Here is a 22,493-nt window from a genome sequence, read left to right as displayed (position 1 = left end):
CCGCATCTGCAGGCGCATGCGCATGTTGCCGCAACATTGTCGAGTGAGAAAGGCTATGTAGCGGGAATAGAAGCGGTGCACGAACAAAGGCAGCGAGAATGTTGCTGGGAGAAGGTTTTTGGCGGGAAGGAAAAAACGGGGGAGTTGGATTTGAGATATAGAGGCGAGCGGTTGAAGGAGATTCGAGATGGGTTTTGGAGTTTTTTGGTTGAGAGATCTAGATCTAGAGGCGAGTGATTGGATGTGATTCGGGAATTGATTTGGAGTTTTTGTGTGAAATCTAGAGGCGAGTGATTGGATGAGATTCGGGAATTGGATTTTGAAGATTGGAGTGGAAGAAGGAGAAAAAGGCAGCAGCGAGGTTGTTTTCTTGGGCGAAAGAGTTTAGGAGGTGAAGGAGGAAGTTTTTGGAGCTTGAGAACTTAGCGAAGGAAGGTGATGTAATGACTATAGATTCACCATAAAGAAGCAATAGGCACTGGATAAATTTTCACCCTAAAGCAAAAATTGGAAAGGTAATAACACATAATTGACTTAAGGAAAAGATCAGTGAAGCGATTCGCTAATGATTTGATCAGACGAGCAATATAAGTGCCTCTATTTAAGAAATCAGTGAAGTGTTTCGCTAATGGTGTGATCAGACGAGCAAAATAAATACATTTATTTAAGAAATCTTTGAAAAAGTTGTACCTATAGTCGGAACTAAAAAAAAAAAAAAAAAAAATAGTGAAACAGAAAAACTGTAATTATCATATTATCATTGCATACGTGACATAATTTATTGTTTTTCTTTTAGAACCTGTATACCAGCCGTTAACCGAGCTCGGCGTGACGACTAGAGTACGTAAGTGGTTGGATTTTTTTTTTCTCTTTTATTTTATTTTATTTTCTTTTTTTTTATTTATGTTCAATATTTTTCATTTGCCATATTATTTCTTTTTTTTTTTTGAATTGGTATAATTAGTTATTTTATTGTCACCTTCGTGTTAATAGATAATATCTTAGAATTTTATATTAAATAATGAATTTTTCGTAATCGGAAGTAGTTTGAGGACTCCCTCTCCTTAGTTCCTCCTTTTTTCCCGCGGGATTCTTACATAAGGGACATCCTCTAAAAGAATAACTGGCCGGAGGATGTCGAGGAAGGGTGGGAACCTCACCGGCCGCGCCTCGTCCAAGATCTGAGGCGGAAGGGACGGCAATCGGGAAGGTGATCCGTCGTAGATTTTCCAATACTTGATCGCGGCACTCGGGTCCGGAGACAAACGGCTCCACGCGCGCGGTCGAGCCGTTTTTTTTTATTTTCCAATTTAGCTCGCGTTCTGGTTTTATTCGATAGGCCGTCGCGAATTCTTACGTGAAATTCGATTTTAAAATCCGGTGCGGACCCACGCACCGGTAAAGACACGTTATTTTTAGTAATGAAGCGTGAGGGATCAAAGCGCTCAAAGGACCCCCCCACATTCCCGAGCCTGGCTAGCACAGAGGCGTGCAAGAACGTGTCGACCGAGAGCTTTGATAGAGCTGCAATCTTCGTGGGCGGACCTTCACGGTCAAATTTTGCCAAATTGTTTAGTTTTTTTGGGATAGCTCTGCCCTCTAGGTCGTTATCGGCCACTCAAGGGATCGACTTGATCTCTTATCTCCACAATTATCATTACAATGTAAGAGACCGAGAGCATTAGAAGGATTATTCGGAAAACTAAATCCCGAAGAATCATTGCGAAGCCTTCTGATTCTTCGTTGCCCATGCACCTGTTTGGCAGAAGATACGAATTTATCCAGAAATTTAGAGAAAACTGGAACGAACACCAGAAGAATGCCTGCCGGGATATATTGAGGTTTTCTACACCGATGGCTCGAAAGCAGGGTAGGGTTCCACATTTCGAATAAAAAGGGAAATAGGCTTTGCTAATATGTTACAGTCAGGGTATTGGAAGCATTGACTAATGTTCCTGTCGAAAACTGAGAACAAGTTTCCCATAATGGCAGTTTGCAGAACCTTAATATTGCTAGAGATTCTTGTCGGAGCTATACAATCATACTACAAAGATTATCCTGTCGAAAAAGAGGAAGGTTTGCGAAAATAGAGTGTAGGAGAAGCCGAGTATTCAAGGATAGGTACGACTCCTGTACAGGGGCAGAACTTGTTTGGAGTAAACTCTCAGGATCAAGCGACAGATGGCCGGACCCATGTGATTTTTCCATCTTAGGTTTGCTATGATGATTTCAGACGTCTGAAACAAGTTCCGATTGTTAATTATTAATTGCCAGGCACTTGGCAATCTACACTATACTTTGTATGAGTACATCGAGGTAGATTGGTATTTAAATTATCCCTAAGCCAAAATACTTGCATTAACCTTGTTAAGAAATAGCTACGTCATGTTTTCGCTTTTGTTTTCCATTGTAATTATGTAGGAAAGTTATCAGAGGTTCTTTCATGTCTTGAGTTGCTAAGTTGGGCCACCCCCTCGTTTAAAAGAGTTTACCAGATAATCAGCCAGAAAAAAGTCATTGGTAATAGTCGAGAATCATTTGAATACCTAGTCGTATTCTAAGTAACCAGTGATGCTTGTAAAATTTTATTGACATTCTTCATATTACTCTGCTGAGAGGCGTACTGGTGTGAACCATAATGTATACTCCAAGCGCGAGGGCGTTCGAGCGTTTATTTTTGATACCAATAACTACAACAACGATGAACACCATAGCTATTTCTTTGGTAGTTAAGTTTCATGCAGGCACTGTTATTTATGTTCTTACTCATTTACAAATCTTTGTGTTTTTCCGACAATTCCAAATTTTCTTAAGCCAAAATAAGGAAGGTGTGAGCATCATTATTATTTCGATTATATTAATTATTTCGTTGACAGGTATTTTCCGGACTCGTGAACTCTAAATACGAAGACGACGAAGAATTAAATGATTTGGAAAATTACTAAAGCTGTCATTACGCCAACACATTCAGTGAACCCGCAGATATCCATAGAGACAATCTGTATTTACTGTGGAATATCCCGACAAAAGCATGAAATTTGGAACCGCCAATATTATTCCCTCTTCTTATGACGGACAAAATTTTTGTTAAACCATTAATTGGGGGAAAGCATGATATACACACGTGACTATGAAGAAGGTAACTTTTCATTGAAAGGGAAAGTGTTTTTCAAGTAGGCGCTGTATATAATGAAACCATTACTTTACTTTTCTATTGTCGAAGTAAAATCTTGGAATGGGTCGTATCATTTTAAAGAGTTACCCGCTGCTAAGGTCACGTGCTTTCGCAAGATCCTAATAGAATTGTAACTCGCTTTGCAAATATAAACTTTTGCCGCACTTAATGGCCTTAAAACTCTTAAAACCCCCATTCCTGCACTTGACGAGAGAAAGAATCAAAGGATGAATAAAAATACTATAAAATTTCAACTCAACTGTAAAGCAGCTGCGAATCAAGGATGTTTCAAAAACCCAAATACAAAGCGGAAAACATGAAAAGGATTTGTATAAATTTCCTATTGAAAAGAACGTCATAAACCTGCTGCATCCTTATTGCATTCGAAGTGCATATCTTATCATTCCAATATGTCCCCGAGTAGTTGCGAAATTTCAAACTTTACGGAGTCGTGAAACTTCACGGATGCATCATCTGTATGTACTTCTGTGCATGTAGATAGCGTCTTATGTTATACTATATAACATGTAATTCGCTGCACTTAACGACCTCTATCTGGTCCTCCAAGCGTGCATCTCACAAACACACTCGTTTGTGCATTTCTACTATTCAATATGATGGGAAAGATCAAGGATAGCTCCCTTAATGCAGAATGCTGTTGACACCGGCTTTGAATATACCATAAGTATCAGAAGCATTCTTCTGCAATAGCGCTGTAAGTATGCATGCAGTGTATGAATTTTAGACAGAAGCTACTAGGTTAGCTGTAAGTAAGCGGCAAACAGTAAACTGAGAGACTTTTTCGGAAAACACAATAAATTTTCCGGGTAATATCGTCCTTTCAAATACTGGGTTCATGAAATTTTGATTCTTTTTGAATAAAGTGATCCTACAATCCTAACATTTTCACCTACTCCATTGCAGGATGAGGGATATAAAAAAATGATACCTGTAGAGAAATTCTGATTGAAGAAACTTCTTTGTTTACTTGCATGAACTGGTTCACTTCAGGAGGGGAATTTGACTCCCTATTGCAACACCGAATGATTTAGCTCAGCTGGAATAACTGCTGTGAATAAATGTCTGTACGCTGCATCCTTAAATTGGCAAATTGACAGAACTCAACAAAAGGGATAGTGCATTTATAGTTGAAGAGACAGACTGCTGTTATCATAAGTGTCACATCAAGTGCGCTCTATCGCAAATAACTGTACGTTCCTCTGGAAAAATAGGTGCTTTAAAGGGTCGGATGGCCTTCTGGAGTTAACTTATTAATGCGCAAGCAAAGCTACACCTCTTCACTTTGGGGTAGTTAGGGTCGACTGAAATTTCAAAATCAAGAAAGGTGACTGTGACCTTTTATACCGCTTGCGACATTTCAAGAAGACGGACGAAATTTGAGTTGCTTTTCCTCTCTACGCCGTTAAACTGAAAATATCCCATCCGAACTCTGTAGTGACCGCAGCTTTGCCTTTCCTAGCCTCCATTCGATAGGAGCGGGTGCATACAATATGTAAACTTCCTTTTTTGTTTTTTGTTTTTTCATTCTAACACTCCTTAACTTTCCCAATTACCCCTCTCAATTATGTAATTCTTATCCTGACTTTCCTGTGGATCCAACAAAAAGAAAACCTAACAACTGATCGCTTTCCCCTAATTTTAAATATATATTTAAATATATATTTGTATTTGCTAACATTTTGTTACTCTACTCTAGCTAGCCACGGCTACGTATTGTTGAGTACGCATCGATTTACCTGAGTTGGAACGAATATGCATGCATTTAGCCATGCAAAAATGTAAGTTGATGTTTTTTTTGCTGAGCCGACTTGAATTCGAAGTTCAAGGGCTGCGCAAGTGGGGTCAAAAATGAATGGGACCGGAGACCGGCTAATCGGGGAAGATAACTGATGAGAGAAGGGATTGTTTTCGCTCCTCGGAAGAAAAATGTTGCGGAGTTTGAACAAGAATTTCAACCGATGTGGAATAAATTGAATAACAAAAGAACTGTTTACTAAAGGAAACATAGCATAGCATCATTCATTAATTTAATGTGAATATGTTAGTTAAATCAAAGGAGCGTAAAACAAAGGAAACGGTTAAGGGTTGATAAATGCAGGTGTTCATTTTTTGAAGGAAGAATATACAGATTCCTTTCTTTCTCCAGGTCCAGGTTAAAGAGGACGGATGAGAGGGCATCCCCTTATCCTAGACGGTCTTTACTCTGGACCTGTAGAAAATGATTAGTGATGCTGAGATTAATGCGAGGGGTACGATCCTCTTTCAGTTCACCCAACTACTGGCCTATGCTGACGATATCGACATAATGGGTAGAACGACCCGAGACGTACAAACTGCCTTCATCCAGATCAAGCAGGCGGCGCAAGATCTTGGGCTGCACATTAATGAAGGCAAGATGCAGTACATGGTGGCAACGTCAGCGCCAAAACCAAAACGAACAACATCGAATCGCACTGGTCAAACGAAAACAATAAAGACAGGAGACTACAACTTTGAGACCGTTGAAAACTTCTCCTATCACAACCGATTACGACGATTAAATCCGCGAAAAGTTGTTCACCTTACAAAAACTGTTCCGCTCGAAATGTCTCACCATAGGGTCAAAGTTCTTACTCTACAAGACTATGATCTTGCCAGTACTCATGTGTTCCTCGGAGACTTGGTTTCTTAGCAAGAAAAATTGCGAACTTATCGAACTTATCGCCCCGTTCGAGAGAAGAAACCTTCGAAAAATTTTTGGCACCCCACATGAGGATGGACGATTCCATAGGAAGTTTAGTTACGAATTAGTTTTTTTACCTTGTGCTATTTTTAATTTTTATTCTTTTTCATTTTTATTTTTATTATTCTGTTTTTATTTTTTTCTTATTTTCATTAGTCTAAGTTATTCTTATTCACATTTTCTTTATTTCTGTATTTCTTTATTCCTTTATTTTTGTTCTTAGCTTATTTTCTTGTGTTTAGTTCGTTAGGTATACGCGAATCCCCGCGTTTGTATTTTTCAGGATCTGGTGCGACCCATACCACGGATCGTCGTGTTCGAAGCACCCCCTGCTTATCCCAGAAAGCGACAGCAATTTGCGAAATAGCTACGTTCAAATTTGGAAATCTACACCGCAAATATCATATTAGGGCAAGAGCTGGTTCTTTCAGCATACGCATACGCATACGCTTCTCGATAACGGTATGGAACTCCCTCAGAACGCTCGCTTTCTCCTGAGAATTCCAGGGTAACAAAGGGGGTACTCTGAGGTTATGGGAGAAGGTAGTGAAAACTCTGTCCCTCTTGCAACATTGTGGCGTTGCACTTCAGAAAGCCTGATGATATAATGTATGTACATGAAGTTAAATCTTTTAATCACGAAGTGAAGGAGATTAGCGGGCGATTCCCCATTCGTAATGATGAGTCCAACGCACTTCCAATGCGATTTTTCCGGACATGCGTTTCACGGATGTTACCAAAGCAAAAAATCGACCAGACATAAAAACCTCGGAGAACTTGTCAGCATCGGTTGTAGAAGCTCACTCATACACAGGGTCTGTTCGCACATAGCGTAAACCAGGTCATTATTCGGCCGGAATACCGCTGGCACTTAATTCTGCTTTTTGTTAAAGTCGGTTCACACGAAATAGACCATTTTAATTTACAATAGCTTTGTTACAGTTCTCTTGAAATCATTCAGTAGCATACCTTGTAAAATATTGGGGCGTGACCTTGATATTTTTCAGATTTTTGGTTGAGTGGTTACTGTGAAAGAACCTTGCCTCGCCTCAGATTTGCAACCTTTACCCCGTCACTTCACCTATTCGCAACCGATGTCAAATTTGAGACATAAAGTTTCCATCAGATGTAATGTCAATGGTTTTCCCCGCAATTCAAGTGTGTAACTTATTTGTTGTCAAAAAAATAAACAAATGGAGGAGAGTAATAAAATTGTTTTGATCAATAAATAAAAGAATGACTGCATAAAAGTAAAGTACTTCTCATTTTAAACCGTTTATAGTTTATAGTAGGTGTAACATGCTTCTTCTTCTTTTTCTTCAGCCTTCTGGAAGTCATTTGTGGGAATCCTGCTGAGACTCCTGGCTATGGTGGTTTGGACGCCTTCCAGTCGAATCGTTGTCCCTTTTCAAATATCGAGGAGAACCACGGCAGAGAGAAATGGGGGTACCTCTAATGCATTTCAAAATGTCATTGCCAAATTTTCTGCGATGATAATTTGAATAGTGCTCTAGGAAAGGCTTAACTCTTCACCAGAAGTTATTTCACTTCCATCGCATTTTTGGCAAGTGGCCGACTCGTTCTACATCCACACTTTAGTAACTTTAGTGATTAAAAAACTCACCCATTGGAAAACCAAGCCAGCGTCTTTTGAAGATTTGCAAACATTAGACAAATAGACCAAACCAAAGTTAGATACATTATGGCTTTCCATTCAATATTAGAAGACTTAAACGTAAACAGTGGAAAGGTTTCAGATAAAGTCGTCTGGCTTGTCGTCATCCGTTTCAAGTCCTTATTGCATGATACTTTAGGAATAATGGATAAGAATGCCTGCAAAGGTACAAAAATAGGGTTGCCCCTAATCATTTTTTTTCATTTCATTGAAACATAAGACAACTAAAAAGTCCAACCCTACAAATCATATTTCTAAGGCTTCATTGTGAATGTTGCCCAATTATATGACCATTTTCAGATAAAAACAAAAGTATCCAATGAAAAGCACTGACGCCGCTTGGGCATATCGATCGACCTTTTTCCCTTTTTCTTTTTAGGATCTAGCAGTTAATGTTTCTATCTCGGCTTCAATTGCACTTTTGGTCAGACGACTCATCCTGGTACAAATCTGGATATTCCAAGCACATAGCTTGGCCATAGTGGCCAATTTTCGCAGGATGATTATTAGGCCCGCTTTTCAAACCGCTATTAATTGGAGGCTTGACTCTGGCTCTTGACTGAAATATACTCATAGATTAGTTAAATAACATTTTCGCCTGGGAATGAAAATCCATTCGTTCGTTCAGTACATTGAACCGGGCTAGCCTAGTGCAGTAGTGGGCACAAGAAGTTGAATGTTTGAGAATACTTCTTATTGGTATTTAGTTTTGAGAATTTAGTTAACTGTATTTGTTCGAAAATCATGATCTATATGGATTACGTCTCTGGTCAAATTCGTGCTTTCCACCCTATTTAAACAGTCAAGGAGATATGGGTACAGTTAGTAAGCTGAAGATCTAAAAATTCAAGGGGTGCATACCAATGGAAACTACCTTAGTATCAAGTTCAGAATAGATTAAGTTGTATATTTTCAAAATACAGCGTAAAATAAGACTCTCGAGAGCCCCACGGGGTGTTTGAACAGCATAAATGTTTTTCTAAGGAGACCAGAGAAAGGTGGACTTCTGGAGTCTTCAATAAGTATATCATTATTTGGACCTGGACTCAACTTTTCACTAAAATGGTGATCTAAACATTGACCTTTCAAGGTATTCAAAAGCACTTTATTCCCTAAATAATTCGTCTGTCATTAAACTGTTTGAATGGTTAAGTACTTTTCAACATTTTGTTTAGTATTTAAAAAAGTTGTTAGAAGAGGAAGTAGGACTAGTGACGTAATTATTCTGAAATAAATGTATGACATTGATAAAATTAAATTATTCAACTCACAGATGAGTAACATTCTAGCCGCATTTACATGTGCAGGAAACTCCAAAAGAGTACTCTGAAATAAAAAAATAAAAATGATTAGTTTAATTTTTGGTCAACAAACCAATACGAATACGTATCTAAATAGAAATAAGGAGGTGTCTAGAGGTAAGGAATTACACAAATAGTTTTACGTAAACTACTTTACCCATATATCTTACAGATTCCTTACACCACGATCACCACCTATTTATAGGTGTTGAAATGATTTAATGTTATTTTTCGATCCTTTCTTCTTAACAGACGGCAAACCTGTTATTCTAAGGTCTACGCGGATAGTAATTTTCCCTTTAAAACAGATTTAATGTCAAAAGATGGTTTTAGTTCCACTATAGTGGAGCCAGATCCTACCAATCTAAACTGGGACACTTCTCGTTACCAATGAAATCTGACTACCCTAACACTTAGATGGAACAGATTTCCTTCAATCGACGGTGTCCACGTCCACATTGGGCGCCATTTGTAAAGACTTTGTGAATTGACGGTGGTTGAAAGATCATTATGGTCGGCCTGAGTAGGCCTAGAAGGGAAAGCAATCCTAAAAACCTAAAATGTCGGCGAAATTGATTGCGAATGACCGCCCGTAAATATTGAAGCTCGAGTGAAGTGATCAAAAGGACCTTCCCACATTCTCGCACCTAGCTCGCGCAAAGGCGTGCGAGCGCGTATCGACGGCACACTTCTGTGGAACTTCAGTAGATGCCTTCATGCAGGTAAAGGCAGGTAAAAGTAAAGACACCAACTTTACGCAATACCCAATAATATAATATTTAAGATTCAAGCATAAATTATCAGGATCATTTGTTCTCCCATATGCGCATGTCACATTACGAAGGTAAAAACCAACATGTTGTTATATACATAATAATAATCGTTCGCACAACAACTCAATCTAATAGATCAGGGCCTTGAAGTTTGTTAGAGCACTTCATTCAAGACCGTAATGGTACACGACAGTACAGTGTAGGATGCAATATGGTCAGCATTGCATTCGCGCGAGATTATTACCCTGATTTGACTCAGGTACTCATTCACAGCTGAGTATAAATTATAGTGGCCACTAAACCATCTGTTTGGAGTAGGTTTCGTCAGCCAAAAAATGAAACCTGCTGTTATTGGCTTTGAATAAATAAGCAAACGGCTATGCAATCTGCGTTTGCGAGGCAAATTTCGAAATATAAATCTTATTAACGTTCATGCCTCTACATAGGTGACCACAGTGTCAGAGAAGAATACCTTCTACGAGGCAGTAGAACAAACCCTTGAAGCCTGTTCCAGGTATGAGATCAAAATCATACTTAGGGATTTTAACAGCCACGTAGGGACAGCATTACATAAAAGCACAAATAATAATGGACTGAGGATTATTGAATTAACAGTGCCCCACGAAATAGTTATTGAAAGTACCTAATTGCTGCTAAAGACGATCTACAAACAAGCGTGGACCAATCCAGATGGGTCCACTTTCAACCAAATTTTCTACGTGCTAATCGAATGCAGCCACCTCTCAGTCTTCATGTGTCAAAATAGATAAGCAGACCAATATAGGCTCGGATCATGGTGCTCCCAGTTCGAAAAAATGGAAAAGCTTAGGATCGCTCCGGACAACGAAACACTTGAAGCATCCAAAACAACGCCCTTCGTAACACCTATAAGGGAAAATTCGGTATCCTGTCAAAATTGATAGACCATTCGACATCAACAATGGTCTAAGGCAAGGGGATGCCCTATTATGCATCCTTTTTATATTAATAATATTATAATAATAATAATCGTTGGCACAACAATCCATATTGGATCAGGGCCTTGAAATGTGTTAGAGCACTTCATTCAAGACCGTAACGGTACGCTACAGAACACTGTTGGAGGCAATGTGGTCAGCATTACGCTCGCTCGAGATTATTACCCTGATTTGACTCAGGCACTCATTCACAGCTGAGTCGACTGGTATCCGACGTCAAATCACGATACAAATCCCACTGCCGCCAGCGAGATTTGAACCGCGACCTTTCGTACGACAGCCTTGTGCTCTAACCACTCAACTATCAGGAGATATATATTATAGTGGTCCTAGAAAAATTGATCGGTGATACTGAGCTAAATGCGAGAGGTACTATTCTGTACAAACCCATCAAACTACTAGCTTATGCTTACGCAATTTACATCGAGCGGACGGCGCGAAATCTTTCGAAAGAAAGTTAATGAAAGCACCATGTACGGTGATAACGTCAATACCGCAAAACAATAAAGCAACAACATCAAATTGCCTGCTCAATAAAAGCGTATTATGATGCATTCATTCTATAAATAATACTGCGACCAAAAAAAGAAACTGATTTGATCCCCCTCAAAGTAATTTCCTCCAGATATTACACACTTATACCAGCGGGTATTCCAGTCTTCGATTCATGCCAATTTTGTTCAGTTTTCACTAGAAGAGAGAAACCTCGCGATAATACAGCTCTTTGACAGGTAAAGTATCGTAACTAGGCGGATAACAGTTGAGGAACCGATGAAATGAAACAGGCCTATCATCATCATCGTTAACAGCACAACAACCGGTATTCGGTCTAGGCCTGCCTTAGTAAGAAACTCCAGACACCCTGGTTTTGCTTCGAGCTCCACCATTTCCATATCCGTAAAAGCTGTCTGGCGTCCTGACCTACGCCATCGCTCCATCTTGGATAGGGTCTGGCCTCGTCGCATACAATACTTTAATTGTCAAGAGTTCGGACACACCAAATCGTATGCACTTCCAAGTGTATGCGTCATATGCGGCACCACAACTGATTGTCCATTAGGCAAGGAAGATCTGCCAGAAAAAATAGTAAAAAAAAGTAGTAAACTAACCACACCTGCGAATTGCAGGGATTGTCCAGTGTACGTTGAAGTGAGTCAAAGATCCCGACCACCAACCAAAAGACCATTCAAAGGGGATCCAAATTCAAACACTGCTTCCTACGTTCGAAACAGAATTGTACCTACTAAACCGCAGTCGAACTTGTCTTATGCTGATACTGTGAAATTCAATCGTCCTGAATTAGCACAACGAACCGAATAAGCAACTAATCTAGAATCTATATTGTAATAACTCATTCAAAACGTGAATCAACTTATGGCATCAGTGCAAATCATGATACAAGAACTAATACAAAACCAGACGTTGATTCTCCAAACCCTTCTCGCAAAAAATGAGTTCTGCTACAATCTGCAGCTGGAATGCGAATAGTATTACGGGCAAAATAATCCAAGAACTGCCGAGATCTGCATACGCTCAACTGACACACATATTTAATGGTGTTTTACGACTTGGATACTTTCCGAAATGCTGAAAATTGTCGCAAATAACGATGATCACGAAGGAAGGTAAAGATCCTACGCTCGTCACGTCCTATAGACCGATAAGCCTGCTTCCCTCACTATCGAAGCTATTCGAGAAACTTCTACTATCCAAGCTACAACAATACTTTTACGAAAGAATGGTTACTATTTCTCCCCCGCTCGAATTTGGAAGAAAACATTGAACTGTTGAACAAGTTCATCGATTAGCCTCCAAAAAAGCTGTGCTTTGAAAGCTAGAAAGTACTGCTCGCCCCTATTCCTTGATGGACACAAGGATTTGACAAGGTCAGGCATGAAAATTTCACCTACAAAATCCAGGAAAAGCTAGCTACGAATACCCATTAAATTCTCGATACGTATCGGACTGGTAGGAGATTTGTTATTAAAAAAAAACTTTTATATCACGAGAATGAAACAACTGGAGTATCTCTAGGTAGCGTCCTCGGCTCTCTGCAGATTTGCCCACAAACGAGCACCTAATTACTTCTTGCTTCGCTGACGATACGGCGATACTCTGCACACATTCAGATCCTAGTGTTGCATGTTGAGACTTCAAGAATCATCATATGAAAGAGGTTGAGCAATGGTTGGCTCGCTGGAGAATCATGGTAACTGAAACAAAGTGTAGTCTTGTCACTTTCACATTGAAAAAACGAACGTGTCCCCCAGTTAAGCTTAACGGCGTATCCATTCCCCAGTCTAAGGAGGTAAGATATCTCAGAATACACCTGGACAGAAGGCTTACTTAAAAAAATAAATTGAAGGCCAAAAAAGTCAGGTCAACCTAAGATTCAAAAACCTGCACTGGCTACTAAACAAATTTTCCAAGCTGTCTTTCGAATTGAAAGTGCTCATATACAGAGCAGTTATGGTAGCCAATGTAAAAATAATTTTTTTTGTAAAGAAAAAGTCGATTCCCCAATGCCTAGTATACGTTGGCAAATAAAGGATCCCAGCAATTACCTCAGCATTGGCTAGTTATGGTACAATGGTTTTAAGTCGTCATTACCGAAAAACCGATTTCTCTCTACATCGGAATAAGTTTCTTCACATGACCGGAAGCTAATCTTTCCAAACCTCCGTATAACAAAGTAAATAAATTGGTTAGCAAATAGGTAGCGCTAAGAGAGGTTTTTGCTGTCTGCGCATCAATTAGGCAAAGTTTCCTTTAGAACAGTGCTACATCAAAAGTATGTTACTTCACTCGCATGTCAACCCCATACTTGCTAGAAATTCAACAGCATCCATTGAATTTTTGTAGTGTCACCTCTCCATTGATGTTGAAGTGAAAACTGTATTTATATGTCCCCACCCAACCTGCCGTGTACGTCAATCGATTTGGTCATCATCTCACTTCTCAACTCATTCATATTCCCTTCTATATGTCGCACAACGCAATCGAACGGTTCCTTTGATCTGCATCCGGGTAATGCCAGGAAATAAGGGCTTATTGTCGCAGCTCCCTTATTAAAGCAAAGTAATCAATAGATGAAGTCACAATGTGTGAGATAACTCACAAAAACCTTCGTAGGTTACTTCTACGGAGGTTGGTGTGTAGTTTGCCGAATATCAAATATTCTACGTGTATATGTACATATATATATCCTTCTGTGAAGCATTCAGCAAAACTAGAACTCTGGGTAGAGGGAAATACCACTATCATAAATCTAAATTGAAATCTCTTTATGTCCGACCTACATTATCCTTGCACAAGTAGTGCAAGTATCGTTTCAGTCGATTTATTAAAGCTTATCTAATTCGTTCGAGTTTCTGCTTGAGCTCGTCCATGCTGTATGGCTCTTTAGCCAGCTCTAACTACTAGCTAGCTCCTCTGTATCCATAAATTCAGTCAAAGAATAAAATTCTCCTTTTTTATTTCTATATATAAATGTAGTAGATACATTCGTCCGTTGGCTTTGGTAGTGACTATCTATATACACTCATCATAGATATATCTGCAGCAATAAAATCAAGTTTTCTATAAGTCAGCGGAATACAGATTTTATAGCACGAAAATGTTATGCTACTAAATGACGCTCTAGCCGTTCACTTAGAATAAGGACGAACTCAAACAGTCGTCACCAATGCGAACAATGGACACATTCAGGGATATGTGATTGCACTCATATTTAATTTGGATTCCGAATTAGTGTGCAGTCAACAGATCGTGCATGTCGTGTCAGTCCTGCGAGGAATAAACTGCGGGTTACATGTTGCCTGATGGAAAAATGATTATTGCAGAAAAAGTCCTGGAAAAGTCAGTTTTGATTTTTTATGCTTGAGTAATCATTTCGTCGAAGTTTTCCCTTCAAAGCTTGATGAAAACACCTATCGTTTCTGGGTAATTGATGAAAATAATTTATAAAAAGCATTTGTTTTGGCATATTCATGGATGGGTATATGGAAATACAAAATTATTACTGAGAAATTTCGCTAATTCTGAAATTGTTTCGGTAAAATATGCATACAGTACTCTCAAAACACAAGCGGACATGATAAGTGATTCAATTTTAATTCTCAAAAAGATTTCGGTAACAGATATTTTAAATACAAAGAAAAATACGTGAATACACAATCACATAACTGGAGGCTTTCATTTGTTTCTGGATTCAGGATAATTACAAGCTTCGCTTCAATAAAAAATCCAAAATGAAAACACAATGTGGCGGATCGAATTAATTCATTTATTTACTTTATCCGTTTTTCTTTCTGACGGATTAATTTCCAGTTTTTCCAACATTTATATTTTTAAAGTATCCGGGAAATGCAAAAAATTAATTTCCGCTTGAATAAAAGTAATTATTTGTACTTTTATTCCAATCGATTTTTTTTTCAATCACGGTGAAATGTAGGAATTTCCTACCCAACTTTGTATTTACAAAGACCATGTTGGGATTATTTGTTTGGTCTTTCGCAGTGAAAATAAATATTTATTTAAAAAAATATTTGAGTGCAGTTTCTCTCATTATCAGGCAGCACGTCCTGCGACTTCAACAGCAGATGTTTTTCCCAAGGGTGGAATGACTTGCTTTTGAGTCTCTTTATGAATCAAAAGTTTGCTTGATGTTCTGCTGAGATAGGCCTCAAATTATGAATGGGTTAGCGACTTCTTCAGGGAACAATGGGTTGCCACATCCATTTAATAGTTTGAATACTGCAAGTCATTGCCAACCAGTATTTTTGAAGAAGTTTTAGCATTTCAAGAGTTTTGCCTAAGACACGCGTAACTTCATCCAACAATTTAAAGCGTCAAAGAATACAGATCATTCTTCGTGTCCATCCGTTCAGGACATTTTATTTGGAGCGTTTTTCAATAGTTAGCGGTCACAGGTGGAAACGTACCGATATTCTCGGTTCAAATTTGAATGGTTGACCTCATATCAGCTCAGGTTAGTAGATAATGGTCGAGACTGAATGAGCTATCCTTCCTTCAATACAGTTTCTTCAACTATTGCATCCGCTACGTACACTAATTGTTATATAGAATTTACAAACTGTGGTAAAGTTTCACTTTTTAGATCAAATAATTTTCTAATTTCTTTAAGATTTTGTGAAAGCACTAGCTTTGTAATACTCTCCATCTGCTCTCATATTGATACGGACCGCATTTAACCTTGAACCGTTTTAGTGTTTTATTTGTACATTATTGACAAAGTGGATGTTTGATGGCTCACAATATACATATGTTCGGTATACTGCATTACGGAAGGTCTTGCAGGTGGATTTAAGGCCTTCGATGATCTAACTTAGGAACAGGGATGTGCTACATATGGTATTTGAAGAGCACTGTGACACAGTTCCGTTCCTAGCGATGTGATCCTGTAAAATGTATTCATCTGGAACGCCTGACCAGAGGGTAGCCGTCAGCAGGCATGTTATTGAGAATTTTCGGGGGAGCTATAAGGCATAGCCAGGAAGCATAGGCTTAAATGATGCAACATAGCTGATATAGAATATTTTATGGCAACCATATAGTACTGTCAATATTCTCAAATTGAGTAACCGCTTTTTCCCCGGAAACTAAAACGGAACGGCACCAAAAACTAGAATTCTATCCTTTGGAAACAAGTAAGTAGGCAGAAATTCAATGAAACGGACACAGGAAGCTTACCGGGTTGAATATGTTTTTTTATAATATGTGGGTATACGATTTGTGTTTAGCACGTTTTGTCCAGCCGCAGGTTTCCCACCTCTTATAGATCAACTAGAGATCTCTTCGCCATCCTCAAAGAATGGTTTACCTAGTGTTAACCAGGAAGTGCCTGATGGTTTTCCTTTCTATCCATTGTAGGGGGCACAGCCTCCTATTGGCCAGTGCGCCATTGAGACCTATACAATCTGAGACAATAGTTCTTGCAATTGGGTCTTGTTATAGGTGGGCCAAATCCTCCTTGGTGCAGGAGGTGGCTGTTACGTGGAGCGAGTAGCTTTTGCTCCTGTTAGTCACCAGCGGAAAGTATACCAGGCCCACCAAGGGATTGCCAAAAGCGGAGTCTCGTCTGGCCAGCCCGTAAACTCGCTCATTCCTCTCTACGTTCCAATGACGGGAATCCATAAGCGGATAACTTTGTATGTGCCGCCTAGACTATTCGATTCCACCAGCCTGGAGGGTGTCATCACTGAGTACAAAGCCTTGATGGCTGCTTAGATGTTTCAGCATCGTAAATACTTCCGCTTGGAATAGACTGGCGAATGCTGCGAGAATGCACGACTTGGCTACACTATGCACAGCCGGGAAAACTTCAACACCCACTTCACGAACCATTTTCCATCCGTCAATGAAGAATACTTTCTCAGAAAGTCCAAAGTAAAAGTTCTCGTGAATCTCGGCTTGCATCGTCCAGTTTCTTTGGTATGTTATCAAGGAAGTTACTACGGCCGCAGTGCTTTGCTATCCAAAATGCAGACTCACGTAACGTGATGCCACTGCACGGGGAGAGATGTACGAGTAATTGAGGAAGAGGTGAGGAGTATATTGAAAGCATCTGCCGGGCAGTACTGCAGTGTCCCAGCAGCACCTGCACACTGCACTCTTCAAAACCTATTAAGCTTCGCTTTACTACACTCTTTGCCAAGCGCCTGCCACTACATAACACAACCATACGTAAGGATTGGACGAACCTTGGCCATGTGCAACCAGTCAGAGACCCCATTTTTTTACAAGGGTACTCTTGCAGGCAAATAAGGTTATACAGGCCTTGTTAACCTTGAGTTCTCAATGCTTAATCTATAATTTAACCTGAAATCCAAGATCAAACCCAGATACATTGGAAAAAAGAACCGTGGGAGGTAGAATTTGGATACTTTTGGCTTCGCTTCATTTCGGCTAGCTTTATGCCAAGTCGGCATCTTGCGGCCCCCAACGCTCTTTTCAATGATTTCACTCACAATCTGGGTAAAGATCCCTGAGACCGACATCATCGGCATACACTACCACCTTTCCCCGCTCCTGATCAATATATGTAGAATTTCGTCCAGTATTATCAACCAGAGCACCAGAGAGATGGTCTGAGTTGTACCTCCGCTCACAGCTTTGGTCAAATGGCTACATCCCAGATTAAACTGGATTATCCTAGTCCTTACAATGGACATTATCGAATGCATAAGATACCCCTCCAATCCTATTCTGGTTAATACTTTCTCGATAGCGGTTGTGCTAACGTTTCTAAATGCTCCCTTTATATCCAGGAAGGCATCTACAGAGTATTACTTGTAGTGTAGTGACCACATAACCGTGCTAATTACCTTGTGAGAGTGTTTTGTGCTTTTAAGCTAGATGTGTTAATACTTGCAGAAGCACGTCCTCCCTATAATCGGTGTTAAGTGCATGTCCAGGATTCTTTATAGTATTTTCAATACGAGTGGTGAGGTTGATTAATCGAAAGTTCATCGCGGGCTCATGTCCGCGTCTGTCTTTTGGTATGAAAACACCGCGAGTATGATACGTACCCGAAAGAAATGCAATTTTATGGTTGGATTATAATACAACAGCGAAGCGGATCGAACAAGAATCGAGAATCAAGAAGTGTACGATTACAGTTCCATTATGAATGAAGCATCCAATGAGTTGCTCTACCAATACCAGTTAAAAGGAACCCGAGGATCCGATCTTTTTCATTTTGAATTAGAGTCGGACTCAAAATGAAACGCTAAGGACAAAAAAAGTTACTTATACCCATAGCCTTCTTCTTCCGTGAATAGGGGTGTACACTTCAGAAAATTCTCCTTTTAAGCATGATTGAGATTTCGTCGCCAAGGACTTATATGGACTTACAAGATCATTGGCGAATTAAAGGAGCTTTAACCCTATGATGACACGGTTCGAAGAAAATCGCCTTCCAAAGTAGAAATATGCTGCCAATAATCGTACCAGCTGTTACCAAATTTGGATTTTGACCCAAGATAGGAAAAATTTTGAACAATTGTTTTGAGTTGAATGGTGCTTTCGTTATTGTTGTTGCTTCTGGTTTCAATACTGGCATTGCTACTGCGCTTCATCTTATCTTCACTAATGTGTAGCGCTGGATCGAACTGGATGAAGTCAGTTTGTATGTTGCGGGTTGCGGGTCGAGCAGTAGATTGCTGGATAAACTGATGAGGAATACAGCTTTCTGGGAGCTAACTTATCCTTTCAGAGTTGACGTGTAGATCTCCAGAAGCCAAGCCGCCCTATACGATGTGACCTTACTATTTACAAAACGCAATGGATCTAGACCGAGGAGTTGAAAAACGCCTCCACCAATTTAGGATTTTATGTAGACCGAGCCCCTTGGCTATTTTGCAGTCGGGGGTAATTGACTATATTCGAAAGAAGCCTCAGTGACCTTACCGTGCTAGGGGGGCTATGACATGGCGGACCTCCCCACCCCTTACTCGTGATAATCATATAAGCACACAAACGAGTACCAAACAACCGGCACTCAATGCCGCACATAAACTGGCCCACCAGACGGAGGCACATCTCCGTAACAGTGAGAGCCAGATGACCACACCGAAATAGTCAGAAGTTGGGAGGTCAAGCAGGTGAGCCATACTGCCAAAAGTGTTTCCGGAGCAAATACTCACTCGTGAGGAGCAGGAAATAACCTCATTGTCATGAATATGTGTGAAGGATGGAACAAGGAGCTCGTGTTCACCCGCTTTCGATTAGGTTTATACTATATATTATACTGCTAGACTGTGTGACGGTGAATACGGCGGAGAAGGGGCATATATACCAGGGCGCACATGGCGACGGTCTGCCTTCCCAAAACCGCAACGATTGAGTCCTGAAAGCTTCTACGCCTCCCCATCACCCAAAAAAATTGGAGATCCATACGCGGTTATGGAGCGTCTACAGAAGCAAGGAAGAAGGCAAAAACTAACTCCTCACCGTTCCGTGGAGGCAATTAAACGTAGTAACTGCTTCCTCAATTACAGATTTGGTTACATACCTGTGCACGTGCACAGGGAGAAAGCAAGAAAGGATACATTTTAGGTGGTAAGCCTATCGAGGACACCAACGGAATCGTGAAAGCCATAGATGCTGAAAGGGCAGATCCAAGTGAGGAAGTTGAGCTAAACCCACAGAGAGGAGAATCTGGACGACAAGAAAATGCCACCTAGGAAGAGGAGAGTAATGCACCAACATTGGAGGAGAGTCCCAAGCACTAACGGAGCCGATGGCCAGCACCAAAATAGCCTAGCAAAGTCTCCACCATGCAAAACGTACATCTGCCGCAATTGCAAGGACAAGTTCGAACGATAAGTTTGGAATAGTGCTGGCTCCAGAATCTTGAGTGTACCGGGGGTAGATTTTCGGCCCGCAAGAAAGTATGTAGTGTCCGGATAGCTGAGTGGTTAGAGCACAAAATTGTCGTACGGAAGGTCGCGGTTCAAATCTCGCTGGCGGCAGTGGGATTTGTATCGTGATTTGACGTCGGATACCAGTCGACTCAGCTGTGAATGAGTGCCTGAGTCAAATCAGGGTAATAATCTCGGGCGAGCGTAATGCTGACCACATTGCCTCCTACAGTGTTCTGTAGTGTACCGTTACGGTCTTGAATGAAGTGCTCTAACACACTTCAAGACCCTGATCCAATATGGATTATTGCGCCAACGATTATTATTATTATTAAGAAAGTATGCAGGTAATTTGAGATTCCTCTTGTGAAAACCAAGGGCCTGCATCATTCCCAAAAGAAACTTATGATACATATGTCTTTCCGAGTTTCTAACTGGAGACCTCGTGCCAGTCTCATTAGAAGCCGGGAGTAAAACTCGACAGGCAGTCGTGGCACCAGGATACTTCCCAGAAGGCAACACCTTGATCCCTACGGAATTTGTTATTAGAATGGCGAAGTTCCAGAAGAGAAAGGCGTTACCACTTATTCTCGGCTGCGATGTCAACGGGCACCATGAGGTCTGGAGAAGCAGCGACATTAATCCAAGAGGTGAGTACCGTCTAGAATTCATCCTCAGTACTAAGTTTCGTGGCCAGCACCAGACAAGAGGTACTAGACATAACTCTAGGGAACACTCTGATGATCGGCTTAGTCAACAATTGGAGGGTGCTAGATGAACTTTCCATGCCACATCGCAGAATAATCAGATTCGACATTGAGGGAAATGCATACGTAAATAGAATAATAAGAAATCCCGGGGGAACATACTGGGACTTCTACACAAGACACCTGAGAGACAACATGCTCATCTACAAATGAGCGCTGAACGAAACGAAATAGAGCTAGAAACAGTCGTAGAAAGGAAAAGACTGCGTAGATATCTACAAAGAAGTGAAAAAGGGACGTATACATATAGAATGCTTAGGAAGCTCATTATGAAAATATTTGAAAAAATGTTAGCAAAAACAGGAAATTTTCACAATATATTAATATATTATTATTAACTTGGCACTTGGCACCGAACAGTAGAGAAGGAGAGCAGGCATCTTAGGAAATCGTCGGAGAGCTGAAGCCCATTTTAAATTAACAAAGAACGATGTGGCGTGGGTGTGTTTTACGCACTATACAAGGGTAAATAACAGACAGACAACAGCAGACATCGATGTGGAGGATATTTTGAAAAATAGAAATAGGACATTTAACATTTAGGTCTAAACATATCATAATCTTAGATTTTCAACATGGCTAGCTACTCAAAATTCCTCCTTAGTTCAGGTAACATTTTTCTAAGTCCCCACTTTGTAATTGATGCTAAAACTGAAATCTGCTGCGGACGAAAAAATATATAACCCCTGCTAATGTGTAAAAATTTCGCCCCGATCGGTTCAACAAATTTCAGCTGGGTTTTCCCCCAATTGAGGAAAGGTGGTTTCAATTTTTCACATTGCTCCTGCCCATTGCTCCTGCCTGTATACCGTAGTATAAATGAAAAATTAACTTTGCTTAGAATTCCATCCTTTTGTTTCCTGAATCATATATAATATTTGGCACTATACTCTTATATAACTATCTGATAATTATCGTATGTTCTTTTGATATTACAACTAGTTGCTATGTTTGTGAATGACCTTTACACAAAATCTATTAACTTCACTAAATACTAGTACAAACTGATCCCAAATGTGCTTGGAAATTTCCACACGAATTTCAATATATGAAGTATAAATTAGCTCTCATAATGAAAACACCCTAATTGGTTTTCGTAATAAGCACTCCGTTATAGTGCAGAGGTCCTTCGTTATTTATACTTCCAATAAATGAGAAAATTTAGTAAATACTTATGGCTGCGATAGAATCGATAAACGAGCTTGAATATACATTGATTGGTAGAAAAGTGGCAAAATGCTACACATGTAATTTTCGATACATTCGACCCTGGCTTAGGCTCCCAAAATTCAGTACTGCAAACTTCTATATGTGAATAGTATTTATATATAGTGTGTAGTTTCCAACTATATAGGGGCTGTTTTGTTAATTAGTAACTATTAATAGGGGTGATCCGTTAACTGGAATACGGCTTATGAAATAGGAGTCAATTATTTAATAATATGAGATTTTGCTGGCGGCAACCTATATTTGGAAGAGAAGCTATCGTAAATATATGTTTAAATATGTACACATGTTTGAAATAAACCGCTTCGTTCAAAGTAAAGCGCGGCCAGCCCCCGGGTAATCATCGCCAGTTTTTCCAATGTGTAACAACGCTATTCTCCTTGACTGTTCTGTTCGAACTGTTTCTACCGTAGCTCATCCTCATGAGATGTAGCCTTCCGCTGCTATTTCCTACTACGTCATGGGACTCGCA

At 39.9% G+C, this 22,493-nt stretch overlaps 1 protein-coding gene across 4 annotated transcripts in view; it reads right to left on the bottom strand.

Annotated features, from left to right (window-relative positions):
* The window catches only part of LOC119646703 (zwei Ig domain protein zig-8), a 631,176-nt gene that overhangs the window by 590,717 nt on the left and 17,966 nt on the right, over positions 1 to 22,493 (bottom strand). For all 4 annotated transcript variants that reach the window (XM_038047280.1, XM_038047277.1, XM_038047278.1 and 1 more), the window contains exon 2: positions 8,865 to 8,919. The gene's annotated coding sequence lies outside the window, so the exon portion shown is untranslated. The remainder of the gene's footprint in view (positions 1 to 8,864; positions 8,920 to 22,493) is intronic.

Source organism: Hermetia illucens, chromosome 1 (assembly GCF_905115235.1).
Source record: "Hermetia illucens chromosome 1, iHerIll2.2.curated.20191125, whole genome shotgun sequence".
In the NCBI taxonomy this organism is placed as follows: Eukaryota; Metazoa; Arthropoda; class Insecta; order Diptera; family Stratiomyidae; genus Hermetia; species Hermetia illucens.
This window is presented reverse-complemented; position numbering and strand designations above follow the sequence as displayed.